The following is a 16161-nucleotide window of genomic DNA, read 5'->3' on the forward strand; positions in this document are numbered from 1 at the left end:
GAGTGAATGAAAGGTTGAAAACTGCAGTTTTAAAATATATGTCCACACATGGTATCACTGTTCTTCAGTACTGGGATACAAACAACAAACTGCTATATGTGCAAGTAATTTTTTTAACAATTAAAATTTCACATATAATATAGATCAAAAGATTGCCAAATTATATTGCAGATGGATTTAGAATCCTGGTTGGGTACAAGTGGTATATGATCAGTAGCTGGTTCAACTTTGACTAACCTCACTAATAGTTTCCAAGAGAAAATCTTCCTCTCTTTCCTTGTATGGATTGGAAGCTGAAATTGCAAAGGAGACGATGCTACAAATGAAACCACAACCAGTCAAACTTGGCAAATGTGTGCCACTGTCCAAAGTATTTGTGTGGGCAAACAGACAAAATTCCTAAAGGAAAAAAAATTCCAATTCTAAAAAGCACATCCCCATGCCTACATCCCCAAACAGAATTAAGTTCCACTACTCAACAGTGTCAGATCTAAAGGCGAGGGGTTTCCTCCTCAGAGCCAGAAAATCACAATTACAACCACCTCAAGTTGTCGGTAACTGACTTGGCCCATAGGAGGCAGACCAAAACTGTCAAATGTGGAGACATTCACCCCGCTCCCCCCCAAGACAGTTCTATTTTACAGTCCCACAGTCCTCCCCCTACAACCATTTCCTATGTACCTATGGACACCTGTGAGATCTCCCTTACACTCATCACCTCTTGAAACTATTTTCTGATTACCTTCATTTAGTCAACCGTTAGGACAGTCAGACAACAGATACTTATTGAACATACATTATGTAGCTGACACAGTTTGTGTAGTAAAAACACATCAGTAAAGAAAACAGAGAAAAACGCTCGCCCGCATGGAGCTTACATTCTAAGCACCTCACATTCACTTAAAAACAGAAAAATACAGATATAATGAAAAGTAGGCATTTGATAGAGATGACTACATAAATTCATAGATAACATAAACAGAACAACAGTTGGTACATAAACACGTGGTTATCCAGTATCTTCCAGAGAACTCAGATTTGCATCACTAAAGAGAATATTTGGGATATGAATCAGGTATGTTGCTTTCTGATTGTTTTCCTGTAACATTATGTGTGCCTGTTATCTTCACTATAGGTTTTCCTTGGGCAGAAAATATATCCTTCATTTCCTTTGTACTGTGTTCAGGGGGCAAGTTGTACAGTGCCCCCAAATAGACTATGAGTTCATTAACTGTTTGTTAAATAATACATTGCACTTATATAGTGATTTTAAACGTTCTGAAAGGCACTTTCATGTGAGTTATTATTACTAACATCATGCACTTACTCATACTCTAATGCTAGATCAAGAAGAAGACAGTGAATTTCAGTAAGGGAACTGGTGGTAACACAAGTAGTATGTTTGAGACAACTAGCCTTGCTTGCTAAGAACCAGTCCAGTCTTCTTCTTCTTATTGTTGCTGTTGTTTTTCTGAATCTCTACTAAAGTCCAGACACTAGAAAGCACAGGAATCAGGCAATTTAAAATCATAGCAATGGAAACCAGAGAAAGAAAAGAAAACTTGGGTTCAGAGAAAAGCCCAAATCCAAAGGCAAAGTCTAGGGCTTTAGTTAGTGATTTTTAAACTGCATTTAATTAAAATACACATTCCTGGGAATTCCTTGGCAGTCCAGTGGTTAAGACTCCGTGCTTTCACTGCAGAGGGCATGGTTTCAATCCCTGGTCGGGGAACTAAGATCCCACAAGCAATGCAGCGCAGCCGAAAAGATAAAAAATAAAATAAAATGCACATTCCTGATGAACACCCTGACCCAGCCATTCTGATTCATTAGATCTGGAGTAAAGTCCAGGACTATGAATTTTTACAAACATCCCCCAGATGATTCTGATGCAAACCCTCTGGGAAACACTTACTTGATGGCAAAGGTTGGACCAAGGAAGGTCAGTCAGTTCACTGCATGGCTTCCAAAGCTTGGCATGTTCAGCGATGGTTTGGTCCCAGAAGTCTGTTGCAGCAGGCATAGCACAGTGATAAGAAAAGCCACCATTTCTGAGTGCTATCAAGAGAACCACAGCTACTGGAGATGTATGGACCAGGATCTAGCCCCGGGAAGGAAAGGACTAGAATAGTTCTAACATTCTAGTCTCAGCGTAAGGTCTAGCGCTGTTTTGTACCCTAGGGGAGATCTGAGTCCCAGGCAGGAAAATCTGGCGTAGCCGGCTCATGTAGAGTCCCAATCTATGGGAAGATCAGGTTAGGAGGAAGGTAAGTTTGCCATTTTGAAGGGTTTACTGGTTCTCATCCCTAATATTGCAGACCTGGCTAGACAATGAGGAAGGGCAACATAATCTAAAAACAGAGACCTACTCTGAAAACCCAAGACTGAAAATCATTATTCAACTCCAAGTTCCACAATGAATTGAAGCTGAGGAGGCTGATATGTTTTCTACATCCAGCAGGAATGGCCCAGAAATGAAGTTTGAAGAGCAGATATGCTATAAAGGAAGAAACAATGAGGTAGGGGTTAACCCTGAACTTCAAGAGTCCACATCTCCCACCAGGAAAGTGGATGGCCCAGCATTATGCTCTAGCAATAATCTCATTTTAAAATCTATAGCAATCATTATTTTCCCCACATACTGAGAAAGGTTCTATCATAATCAGTGCACAAAACAACTACAAGCAGAAAGTAACAACTAGATCTTTCCATAGATCTCAAAACAATTAGATGGCAAACATTCAAGTAACTGCAAGTTTAAATTATTAAGCAATATTTTTGCTTGCAAGGTGTTAGGAATTGATATCTAACATATAGGGGTATCTGGAACAATACTGGCATTTATTTAATCCAGGTGGAGTATTTTTATACATGTGAAAACCCAAATTAAAAGAGGTTCATTGGCTTTTCCAAGTATACACATAGGTAGTCCAAGATGAAGGAAATAAACCTCCACCTTTTACATTTTAAATTCCAAACATTTTCATTCTAACTTTTGACTTCTCTGCTGATAGATGAATGGATAGATAGACACTTTAGTGGGATTTTCCTGGCTTTTTTTTTACTATTTTATTAAAAAATTTAATTATTTACAGAAGTAGAGAGAATATTATCATGAACCCCCAAGTACCCATCACCCAGCAATAAAAATCTTGATTCTTCCTACACTCACTCACCATCCCCCACCCAAGATTATTTGAAGCGAATTCTAGACATCATACTATTTCATCCATAAAGAGTTTGGCATAGATTTCTAAGGGATCAGTACTCTCTTTTAAAAAATTAACCACAGCATACGGCTTCATACAATTTAAGGAGATAAGAAAACATTACACTTAAGTCACAGTGCACGAATTCATATTTATTATTGTATCGATAATTGGGGGGTTGCCTTGGGTAGTTTGAAGCTGAAATCCAATGCACATCGGTGATAGTTTTTCAAGTACGATGGTTTTTCCGTACCAGCACAAGTTCATATTATTGTTTTATAAAAGAAATTTATAGTCATCACATTTTCCCAAACTCAGAAACTTTTGAGTAAATTATTCTGATTCCACTCTGACTACTAGACTCTGGGAATTGTGAGATTTCCCACTTGAAGCTTCCATCTTCATTGATTATGATGATAATCAACTGAATTATTCTTTTCCTCTTGAGAACTACAGAGCTCCTTGATTCCAGTGGCTAATAAAGGCTCTGGTATTGGAAGCAAAACTGTTAAAAGGATCAAGAATAGCAACCTAAAAGCTCAAACCAGGCAGTGTTTCAGAAAAACACACTAGTTGCTTTGAAAAAACCACTCGGCTTTGTAGCAAACATTAACTATATATTAGTTAAATAATAAATATTTACATATTAAATAATATGTCTAGAATGTGCTTTAAAATAATCCTGGGGGAGAATAGTGGATGGAAATATAGACAAAATTAAATTGGCTATGAGATGATAAATATTGATGTTGGGTGAGGAAGATTTATTACATTATTCTCTCTACTTTTGTATATGCTAGAAATTGTTCAGAATGAAGACTTTATTTTACAGACAGGATAGGAATCACATGAAAATGATGAAACCAAGTCCTCAAACACATTTTGCAACCCCTCCTGCCTGAATCTACTCATCCAAACAGCCAGCAAGTACTAATGAGACTGGTCTGGGTTGTGCCACTTTCCAAGTGACCCAAGGAACGGCAACAAAGGAGAAAAAAGAGGAATCTGAAATAACATATAAAATGACCAGTTATTTCTACATCTTTGATTAGCTACAGGTTAGTCCTACTTAGAGCTTCTAAAACACTTGAATGCAACCCGTTTTGGAGAAAATTAATTATTCCTTGGTTTCATGGGGTGACTATGAAATAGTATAAGGAGGACATAAAATTTCCTTAGAAAATAACTGCCAGAGAATAAAGTCAGCCTCAGGGAAAGGAAAAACATGGCTCAATCGCTTAACATTTCAGAACAGATAGAAAATTTATGAAAAAAAAAGTAGTCGGTATGCTGAAATTTTTATAGTAAATAATTTTAAAACAATAAAAATGAACAAATGAACCGTCATAAAAAGGCGAAAAAGGCTTTTTTGTTAGTGACAAGGGAATCTGTATTAGATCAAACAAATAATGGAAGAGAGAGAAATCCTGCACAATTCTGCAAAGTGTGAATGTCCTGGCGACGAGTGTCCTCTTTTCAAATATTTGTCTGGAGTTGTCAGAACTTGGTCTCTGCTTGGTCTGACCCACTTCAACCATAAAAATGGACACCCTCGTAGCTGAAAAGCTCTGACCAGCCCTAAGACCCAGCATTCACAGAGCTTAAGCTCATCTATGGGAGCCCAGGTTAGCTGGCTATAGATGGGCACTCGGACAAAACTGCCCCCAAAAGACAAAAGCCTGGAGAGGATTCAGGAAGCAATCTCTCAAACCCACTGCACCACTCCAAGAAAGGTCTTTTGAAAATGTCATATTGCCTTAGGTTTCAGAGCCAGGGAGAGGGGAAGAGAAAAGGCAGGAGGTAAGGGGAGGGAATGGAGGAAAGGAGAGTATGAAGGAGAGAGAAGGAAAAGTTTTTGATGTGAAATTTTGCTCTGATTTTGTAAATCAGCAAGTGATCAAAACGTCAAACATTGCCCAATCAAATTTTGTTTATGCCTCTCTTATGACAAATACCATATCTTACCTTACATTTTGTTTAATTCTATGTGTCTCTCCTATTATATTCCTGGAGGGAAGAAAGCATTTGGATTTTTTTTTTTTTTTTGAAATGCCATAGTCTCAATAACAACGACCATACTTTAAAGTTTGTTGCTTTAATTAATTAATCAATTAATTGGTCCAGTCAAATGCAGTCAGCTGATAGGTAAGTAACAAGCTACAGCTGCAAAACCTGTAGCTTGAATAATATACTCAATATATTTAGCTCTTCACACTGATCCAGCCATAAGAGTGTGCAGGAGAATTGTGTTTTCCTCTTATTTTTGTTATTTTACATAGTGGGATTTGTAAATTCAGTGAATTAATACATGTAGCAAACATATATTTGCATATGACCAGAACTTAAAGTTCACAATTCCCAAATGCATGCCCTTAAACAATTGAATTTAATAATGTTTCCATCTCCTAAGTACCCTCTGCCCCAGGTTTATGAAAATATTCTTTGTAATTCACATAAACAAAACATTAGGAATGTATGTTATTTCCTTTTCAAGATAAGAGAGAAAGATAGGTTTCCTGTATCCCCCCCCCACAGCCCTGCCCCGTTTAATAGAATGCATATTTCTAAAACAGGACTCACAAAAAAAACCTTAACGATGAGGTTTTACAATAGGAATTGCTAGTCGATTGCATTTATATCCAAATCAGTTAAGTAGATTTCCCTGATTTAGTTTTTTCACAAATAAAATTCTACCTTTAAAAGTTTTTAAAATGTTAATCCATAAGTAAGAGTAAGTAAGACCACTGCTTTAAGAACTATATAAAAATTTAGTGAGCATCTTATCTAGGGCACTGATTTCACAAGTGAAAAAGCTAAGAGCCAAGGATATCAACTGACTTTATCAGGTCAGCAAGTGAAATCATGACTGAGGCAGCACCAAAAATCACATAAACCCCATAGGATACCGTCCAACTTGTACAAATTACTATGTGAAGATACACATACACACATAATGACCTTGAAATTTGGCACTTCAATTCAATTATTGCCTTAAATCTGTAAATATTTATTGATTCAGGAACTATAACAATATTAGCTGACTTTTTTAATCTAATGAATATTTTAAGGTTTTTCTCAGCCAGAGTTTAATATACATAGTCCAGAAAACATCTTAGACCCATAAATTTCATCCTACTGTACCAAAAAAGAGCAGAGCTCTCTGGAAATATTTATAGTATATAAAAGTAGTAGCAAGTAAAATAGAAACTGAAGTTGTTGAATACTGATTAACTGTTGTCCTTAACTTCAAATATTTTTTATTACAGTTAACACACACTTTTAGAATTTTAAACAAAAGTCTAGGTATTACAAGCCATAAAACGGGTAATAATAATTAAGGAGAAAAAAGGTTGGACCCTGGACCTTTGTTTTTATTTACCCTAAGGTTCCTTTTTATTTTTCTTTTTGTGTGCGGGTATCTCTTTTCAAATACTTTTAACACACAATTCCTGGAAATCTTTATTGGTGCGTGTTTGTGGAATTTTGTACATTTATTAATGTGACCTTTTAATCTTTTTTAAAATTCTCTATAAAGATTTCAATACTACAAATATATTTACACTTTGTTTAAGAATGAGCTCCATTTTTCCTCATATTTTACAAAATAGTTGCTGTCCACTTCTGAGAAATCAGTATATACTTTGTTAAACGTTTATCATATAATTACTGGTTAAAAATAAATTACTGATTTCAGAATAAAATGGTCACCATCACACTTCTGAATCAAAAGCTGGCTACAGGGCTCTAAAAGTTTCAAAAGAAAAATTAAAGTTCAGTCCATTCTTTTTCTGTCTGTGAAACTCTAAACAAATTACCTGCCATTTAAGTACTTTTCAGGATATTTCTAACCTCCTATAGATATAACTAGAGAGGCTTTGTGTTCTGACTATCAAATACATTCTGTATTCATATGTATGAAGGTAATTTTATATTTGTGAGAGCCTCTATTTACTGACTATATGCAGTGATATATATGAGTTTTATTTTTATATTCAGGATCTTCCAAATGGCTAATTCAACTAGCCAATTTCAAGGAAATTATTTATGACAAATAAGATAATATTTAAGACGTTTGAATTTGTGGATTATTATTTCCACTTACATAAAAATTGTCTTAATATGGCTGGGTTTTTGTTTAATTCTAATTTCACTTTCTTCTTTTTTTCAGAAAATCACTTCACCATCACCTGTGGAATTTATCATACTGCATGATTTTTTTTTTCCCTTTGCAGGGAAGAGCCCAAGAGAGAATTCGCCTCACAATGACCCCGCTGTGCCCTCTGTTTACTCGGCAGTGATCCTCAGAGAAAGGGTTTTTGAAAATGTATTAGAGCTAGAACCAAGACCTGGTGTGATTTTGAAGAAGTTTTTGCCGCTTAAAATTCTATTTTGAGCTAGATACTATATGTCTAATTCCTTTTAAAACAAAAGAAAAAAGGAGAGCTGCTTTCGATGCTACAAATGAAAGGTTTCGTTGCTGATACCGAATTGCACTGCTCATTTATCTTGGCCCTATCGGTGTACGTGGGGTTTTCCCCCTCTTTTTACTCAACAACAACAATAATAATATCAGATCTCTGGCTAAGGATCTAACCCAATGGAATGGGTGCTATGAACATCCTATATCCAGGTTTAGGACACAATGCCCATCCCCATCTCATCCCCTTGGGTGCTGGAGATGATTGAACTCCTCAAGCTTGAATCTACAGATGCGAGTCTCGCAGGAACAAATATTGGCGCGTCCACCAAGAACCTCCCAAACCAGGTACAAAATGAGGAGCCCACACCTACGGAAGGGTACACCCAGGGGGCGGACCTGGACGCTGGAGGGTGCGAAGTTGCTAACTATGCTTTGAGAAACCAAATCATTGTTTCCCACTCCACTTTTTTTTTCTCTTCTTTTCCCGCTCCCCACACCAATATATATATATATATATATATATATATATATATATATATATATATATATATATATATATACACACATATAAATCTCAAAATCAGTTCCCGCCTGAAAAGCTTGAGCTTTCTTCGCAATATTTGGCGCCTGATAATTAATGACGCTCGCGCCGGGTGCCTCGTGGCCGGGGCTCGGGCCACCAGGAGCCCCTGACGTCAGCGACCGCGCTGCCTGCGTCAGGTCCAGAGCAGCCCCCGGGTGGCCGGGCCCCGGGCAGCTGGGGCTGCAGGGAGGGAGCCCAGGGCAGGGCCGGAGGAAACCCCAAAAGGGGCGAAAGGGACTGCCCCCGCGCCCACCAAAAAGTCCTGCCGCAGGCGGAACCGCAGTGCCCGCTGCTTCCGGACACACGCGGGCACCGAGACTCGAGACCGCGTGTGGAGGCCCCAAGCCAGGGGGAGACTCGCGGGGCTGGACGTGGGTGGGCGGTCTAGACAGAGGGCCAAAGAAACTCGGACAAGTCCTCAAGCGGCGGGCGCTTCCTCCCTTCCACTCTTTATAAAAGTCAACGGTAGATTGTTTCCACTGACTCCAAAAGCGGAACTTAAAATGAAATAGACCCGCCTTTTCTACCTCAAACTTGACACAACTTGGACGTCGGTGATCCGGGGAGTTTCTCCCCCAAACACCGCTCGCTGGTGCTCCAAACCTGGGGAAGAAGGATGCTGGGACCCGCCACTGGGGGGAAATGAACTCGACCTCGCAGTCGACCAGCCACAACTTTTCCTCTCTCTTTCCTCTCCCAACATTTCCCTCTTCCCCCAACTCTCCTCTTCACCCTAAGACCAGCTTTTGCAACCCTCCCAAGCCAGGGCCATTCTCAAGATTCTGGAGAGGTGTGGTTTCTCCAAAGGGGGTCAGGACCTCTGTCCCGAAAAGTGTTCCACCCGCTCAGTTGCCCTTGTCCTAAAGATGGGGACCCGAGTTTGGCGAGCCGTCAGTCTGTGAGTGGGGCTAGGTCTATAGAACTCGGTCTGGAATGAATCCTGTAGCTCTCGTGGGCCCTGTCTGGATTTCTTCATCGCAGGTCTGGGAGAACCACTTCTCTCCCCTAGAATCCTTGCTTTTAAACTCTTTTTTTTTTTTTTCATGATAGATAGTGTCTTTCTCGCTTAATTTTCCATCCTTGTATCCACATCCAGAGGACAGAGGGGAGTGGAGGCAGAGACTCCCCGAGCAAAGATTTGAGGCCGAAAACTGCTTCGCGTACGTTTTCGCCTGGAATAAATTCTGGTCCCAGCAACGGCCTCTGGGCAGCGCCAGCAAAACCCAGCAGCGGAAGCCAACACTCAGGTGCAGAAAACTGCCTCTGTCACTGCGATCCTCCCCCAGGACGGTAGCTGAAGGAAATAGCCGTTGCAGGACTGCGGGACACAGCAAGAACACGATTTCCCTTCGTCTCCCCTCTTCCCCCCAAGAGTGGCTGGGAACTCCGGCAGGAGCGATTCTCCCCCTCTACAATTCAGAGCACTTCGCGGGCTCTGTTATTAGGAGAAAGAGAAGAAAAACATTTTCTGGGGGGGGATTTTTTTAAATTTTAAGTTGGAGCTCTATTGCCAACTTAAATAAAATACCTTTCCCAAATCAGTAAATACCGCGGGAGCCGCCGCATCCTCCAATTGGCCTCCCATTCCACTGCCACTGCGCAGCCGAGTCCCCAACTCCAGCCCGCTGGGGAGCTGCAGGTTCCGCCGCCGCGCGCCAGGCCGGGGTCCCTGCGGCCAGCCTGCCTTCCCTTTCTGGGCTCTGAAGTCCGGACACGAGTCGAACCAAATTAAATCGAGACGCGTCAACTTGTAAACGGCTTTAAAATCTGTGACTCTCCCCTCCGTATGTGCCCCACTGCCTGGCGGATATAAATTGTCACATTCTAGCATCTCCAGAGAGTAAAAGAGAAAAAAATTATACACATGTGTATATTATGTATATATGTATAATATATTGTGTATGTGTGTGTGTGTGTATATATATATATATATACATTAACTGTGACACTGTCTTCACAACTTTGCCTCGCGTTAGGATTTAATACAACAGAATTCACTAGAACGAGATGATTAGCCTTATTTATAAGCATTACTTAAAAGTGGCAACTTGGAGGATTTCAGGAATTATTCAAAGAAGATTTAGGGGTTTTATTTTGTTTGTTTGTTAAGGAGCTAGGAATGTGCCTTTTACCCAGTGTTCTTCGCTGCCCTTTTCAGGCAGCAATCGGCTCTCCTGACACTTGGTTAAGCCTCAGGACTTAAAAAGATCATTTCCTCGTACACTAATTTGAGCGAAATCTGGATTCAGAGTGTGGGTTTACACGCCCAGCTCGAATGTCTAATGTATCAAATCCTCGTTAACGAACGGCCCGCTCCGTGGCCGTGTCAGCCAAAGGTCAGCCCCGTGCAACAGGGCAGCGCGGTTCAAAAGCACTCTTCCAGAGCCCTGCCTCCCCCTCCCCCCCCAAAAAAATTCCATCTTGCACATTTCAGTAATAGAGCGCGCGGAGTCCCAATGAGAAATGCCAAGCTTGTTTTTCTTTCTTCCTTTCTTCCCTCACACTAGTGACTTGTAAACGACCTGTCCTAAGGCAACTACTGAAAAATTAAGTTTATTTTTTTCCAGTAGGAAGGGAGGGGAGTTAGTGGACAAGGTAATTGTCGAAATGCCCTCAAGAGGCACGTATATTTGAGAAGTTGTGACTCTTAGAAATCTTCACTTAAAATAGTAATAATAATACTAACTTCACAGAATTCAAATGGAAACCATAAGTAAACTTTGTTGGGGACCTTAGGGATTAGAAACTGCTTAGGGGAAGGGGCACTTCTCCTCCCCCGCTCCCCTCCCCCAACACACACACACACACACACACACACACACACACACACACACACACACACACTGTAGAGACCAGCAGAAAGCTTATTCTTAAAAGATAGCTTTAGTGGCTGTCCACAGGGACAAAGAGGATCCAGGAGAGCGAGGCTGGACCCTCTTCGGTCCCTCCTCACTGGGGAGCCCCGCGACATCTCTGACTACCTTGGGGTGCTCGGCGTTCCTACACACCAGCCGCAGAGGCCAGGCTGGCGCGGCTGCTCCACGTCAGCCCAACTTCTCGGCGCGCGCCTCGGGCCCCTCGCGCACACGCAGCCGCGGGCCGACTCCGCCGGGAAGGTGGCGGGACGGGGTGGGGGAAAGAACGCGACTTACCGGGTCTGGGGTCTAGATTTCGGGCAAGGTTGGCAGCAGAGTGAGGCCGGGCAGACAGTCAGTCCTACCGGAGACGGGCAGTTTGGGCAGGGACTGAGGCGCGGCTGGGGCGGGGGAAAGGGGGAGGGAAGGAAAACGCCTGTCCGGTTTGGGGTCCCTCGTTCCTTGGCCCCGGCCCGCGCCCCCCGCCCCCGCTATCGCCTCCGCAGACCAAACTCGGCCTGGCCCGGGGAGGCCCCAGAGCCCGCCTCGCCGCCTGAAGTCAGAGCCTCCGGGCCTCAGGGACTCTGGCGCCGACCCCGGGGGTGCTGGGGGTGTCAGGGGCGGGGAAGGGGCGTCCCCGCTCTCTGGCCCGGAGAGGGCAACCGCGTCGCCGGCAGCGGCGGCCAAGCGCGGGAGCCCCAAGTTCGCCGCGCCGGGCTGCCGGCTTGCAGACCCCGGCCTGCTCCCGCCCCCGCCCCTCCTTTCCCTCTAGCCCCCCGCCAAATGCAAAGGGTTCTTTGGGCCTTGGCCTTTTGGGCAAGAACGCAGGAACCCACGCTGGGTTAGAGCTGCCCTGAGCGAGCCCAACCCAGGTCTTCATAATTAGCGTGGAGTTCGTAGAGTCTAGATCGCCCCACTCTCCCAACATATTAAAACATAAAAGGACCCAACTCGGGAATGGGTTTCCTGTGGGGTGGCCCTTGTGGCGGGGATTCGGTGGATGGAAGGTCTCTTCGCCCCTAACTAGACGCCCGGTGCTCTGTCCTCCGGGGACCTCGGACAAGAGAACTCTGGTGAGCCAGCCCCTTTCCACCGAGTCCCTGGGACCAGTCCCAGGCGGATTGGCTTCTGCCAGGCCTCCCTGGGCCAGGTCCCCGGCAGCTCTTCTCGGGCCACCCCTAGGTTATTGAGCTCCCAGACTCGGATGCTGGGTGGGAGGACAGGACTTTTCCTAACAGGAACGTTTTCAAAACCCCTCTGCCACACCTCCAGGTTCAAAGCTGAAGACGTGGCGAGTGGTGGCTGTCAGGTGAAATGATGCTATGGCCCCCGGATCTCAGAACTGGCAGGAATGAAGCTGGCCCTGGATTAGCTGCAGTGCGAACCAAGCAGTGACAAAAGGCCGCTCCTGTTAGCAGTGAGGGAAGTGAGAGGCGTGGGCCCCATGGAATGGGTCTGTCCCTCCAGCTGAAAGTAAAATCCAGAGGAGGATTGGAACCTGTCTGGCAGCCATTTTCTGATGTCATGGGACCTAGGATTTTTGACCAAGACACCCAAAAGCATAACTCTATAGACAGTGGTGTGAGGATAGAGTGCCCCAGGGACTCTCCACTACCCCTCCCTTTGTTTACAGGTGTTGGTCACTCTACCAGACATATTAGGCACTTGCTCTGGAAATGTCAGTACATTGACCACAAAATATTATGCAATGTGCAGACCCCCAGGAATGTCACCAGGAGGGGAAAGCAATAGCTCAGCGCCTGAACTCTGTGTTTCCCTCACCACACCCTACACTTCCCAGGTCTCGTGGCCAGGGCAGTTCCTCTACCAGTTGTCACGTTTGCACCATGTAAGCACGTTTGAACTCAACAGGACTATACCAGCTCTTAAACATGTGCGAGCTAATGAGTCTTATTTGGGAAGGGTCGAGAGAAAACCCTAGAGCAAGCGTTCAAGCAAGCGGTTGATAGCCCCCCCGCATGAGTGGGTAGGGGCTGGGGGACAGCCAGAGACAGGAATAGGAACCCGGAGAGAGAAAGGAAAAGGGGGAGAAAGAGAGAGACAGACAAAGACAGGGGACACTCAAGCCTGGATCAGAGCAAAGAAAGAGGGTGGGCGATAGGAAAACCCTTAGTGCCCTGCCCTCCCACCTCAGGCGTGGGGTCTGTGACTGGAGGGGGGCCAGGTGACTGGAGGGGACGTCTTCTCCAAAGAGCTAGAAGAACTGCCAGGGTGCCAGCTCCCTGGAAGGGGACAGGAGGAGGACAGCTCCTAAGTGGGCAGGGCTCGTAGTGCACTGGGGCGGCCCTTAAAGAACAGGAGATTGCCGGCCCACTCGATGGCTGGAGCCTACACTGCCTGGCTTTGTGAACTCACTTAAACCAGTGCGGTTTCAAAACAAACACGTGCAGCTTCCTCGCCGCACTATTTTGGCAGCCGGGCCAGCAGCTTTCGCAGGCCAGAGCCTCAGAGCTGTTCCCCGCGGCCCGTGTGGGCGGGGGGGGGGGCGCCTCATGCATATTCATTAGCACGTGGAACCGCGGGCCCAGGGCCGCGCTTGCGCACTGCTCTCCCAGCCACAGTCCCAGCCCGCGGCAGCGACTTCGAAAGCGCCCCGCAGGGCTGCAGGGTGGCGCAAGGGGCCCCTCAAACCCTGGCCGCCAGGCCTTCAGTGGAGGGGCTGTGGGGAAGTCTTGCTGTTCCACCCCACCGCCACAAACTCACCTCCAAAGCCAGTGTTTATATATTTTCAAGAAATTCTCCAGAACAAGAATCTCCCTTGACGCACAGACTCACCCACCCCTATCCTTTTTCGTGGTTTTACCTTCCTCCACAGTTTTCAGCTTTCTGTGCCAGAGGCTAGGATTTTCCCGGATAGACAGAAAAAAAATTTAAAAGGAGTTAGGATGTAAGCTTCTCTCACCTTCCTTATGTCCTTATGTTTTCTGTAGCTTAACGGGGATTATTACACAAAAGACAGAAGCAAAATAATCGTAATTTTTTTTTGAGTTTGCTAAAGTCGCTGGCCTTCAAACGTCTGTTGTTTTATTTTTTTAGAGAGATATAATTCCCATCTGTTTATATCCATGCTTAATAGTTGATTCTTGTGTATGCTGTAGGTGAAAATATCACTGTGTAAGTTTCACAACCCGTGAATTCTTCTGCATAAACTTACAAAGATGACCCGCAATATCAGAGGCAGTCAAAATTTTGTGGACAAGAGACAGACAATGGAAGTCTCTAGTATCATTGACAAGCAATGTCATTTCCATACTAGATAGCTAAATTCAGTTTCTTATTCTTGAAAAACCCACCTCCAGTATAGCATCAACTGGAAACTTCATACTGTTTTAGCTCCTTGCTCTAAAGTGGAATTAAACGTTAGGAACTAATGCCAGAATTCAGCTTGCATGGTAAAAATAGCCCCTGTTTTGGGCTGATCGTGTTTCCTCTTACTTGGTGAGACACTCTGGAATGAACCTGACTTGCATAGATTAATGGAGAACACTGCTCATTTTTTGTGTATATTATGCCATTATACTTGCAATAAACTTTGAGGAAAAGGCTCAAATGTGGCATGCTATAGAAAGTTATTACCATTTTTTTCTTATTTCTTGCCCCAAACTAGTGATTATCATTTGAAAAAAAAAGAGATTGCTGTATAGTTACTCTTATAAAATCTTACATTCTACATCTAACCAGTTTAAATGGGTACATATTACTGATAGTGAATAGGGTGGTAAAAAGCTGGGAAAAAAAAAAAACCTCAGCACCCTGAGTAATATGAACCTATAGCAACATGAACCAGGTTTGCCTGGCATAGATGAGATAAATCTTTCCACTGCCACTCTGTTTTCAAGAATTCTAAAACCAGAGAGTAATATGAACTGTGGCAAATTTTATAAAAACAATACTTTGTTTTCCTAATATGAACACATAGTTCTAAGAACTACACTTGATGCTAGGAGCAAGCGAGAACTCTGTACCTAGAGAGGACAAGATAAATTTGTAATTAGTATTTTGAGTTGGAAAAAAAAAAAAAGAAAGAAATGTGAGCTGGGAATCTGCTGACTTCATATCTAGTTCACAAATAATCGAAGACACAAGCTCAGTGCCTTCATTTTGAGTTTGCCAGACCACATATAGTTACTCCCGGCCCATCATAAATTGGTGCTTCTCTTTAAGGACCAGAGCCTTCCCCAAGCTGCTTCCTGGAAAGCAGTATGCTCAGGTACCAACTCCACCAATACTGATTCACAAGGGGACCAGGACACTGATGACAGCTTGACCTCTAAAAGGGAACATCAGGAAGGTTTCAGGGCTGGGCAAGGTATTTGGGGAATGTAGTTCTGTTGCCAGCCCTTTAAAAGTTCTGAGAAAACTTCACCATCAACAAATAAAAACATCTAAATGCCAGGCCCATGAGCAAAGAAGGTTAGTGCTATTTACACTGTCAGCTAAAGAAAAAAAAAAGAAAGAAAAAGAAAAAAAATGATAAGCATATGGGGCAATTGAAAGGTTACATCTTTCTTTTGGAGGTGGTTTGCTTCTTAAAGGTTAACTTGAATGCTTGACTTTAAAAAATCAAAATCATCAGCTGCAAACGCTTAAAGCAGTTGGGGGTAGCTTTTGAAGAAGAAAACAAAGGATCTGAAATGTTTGAAAATTACTTAGCCCCCATATAAATGGAGCTTGTATATTTACATGCTTACTCTATTAATGTACACACACACACATACCACAACTCATTTCTCTTCATTTCTCAAATACAGTTGCTTGTAGTCAGGCATCTTTTGTTGACGCAATATAACTTTTTAATAACTTGTTAGCTGTTCTAATCATTTGATAGTGATAGAAAACAATGCAGTCAAAATATGAACCAGGACGGCTTTCTGCCTAAATCAAAATCCACAGCTACACACACAAACCAGCCATTTGCAGCATCTTCAGCTCCTGCTAAATAGGGTCTAACAATATATTTCGCTGTTCACATTCATGTATTTCAAAACCTAATAGCCCATGAAGAAAAGTAGAAAGAATACATCCCAAGAAGCAAACATTAAAGGTACCAGCAAAATAATAGACTACATTTAA

This window comes from Grampus griseus (genome assembly GCF_964374135.1).
Source record: "Grampus griseus genome assembly, chromosome: 5".
Taxonomy (NCBI): domain Eukaryota; kingdom Metazoa; phylum Chordata; class Mammalia; order Artiodactyla; family Delphinidae; genus Grampus; species Grampus griseus.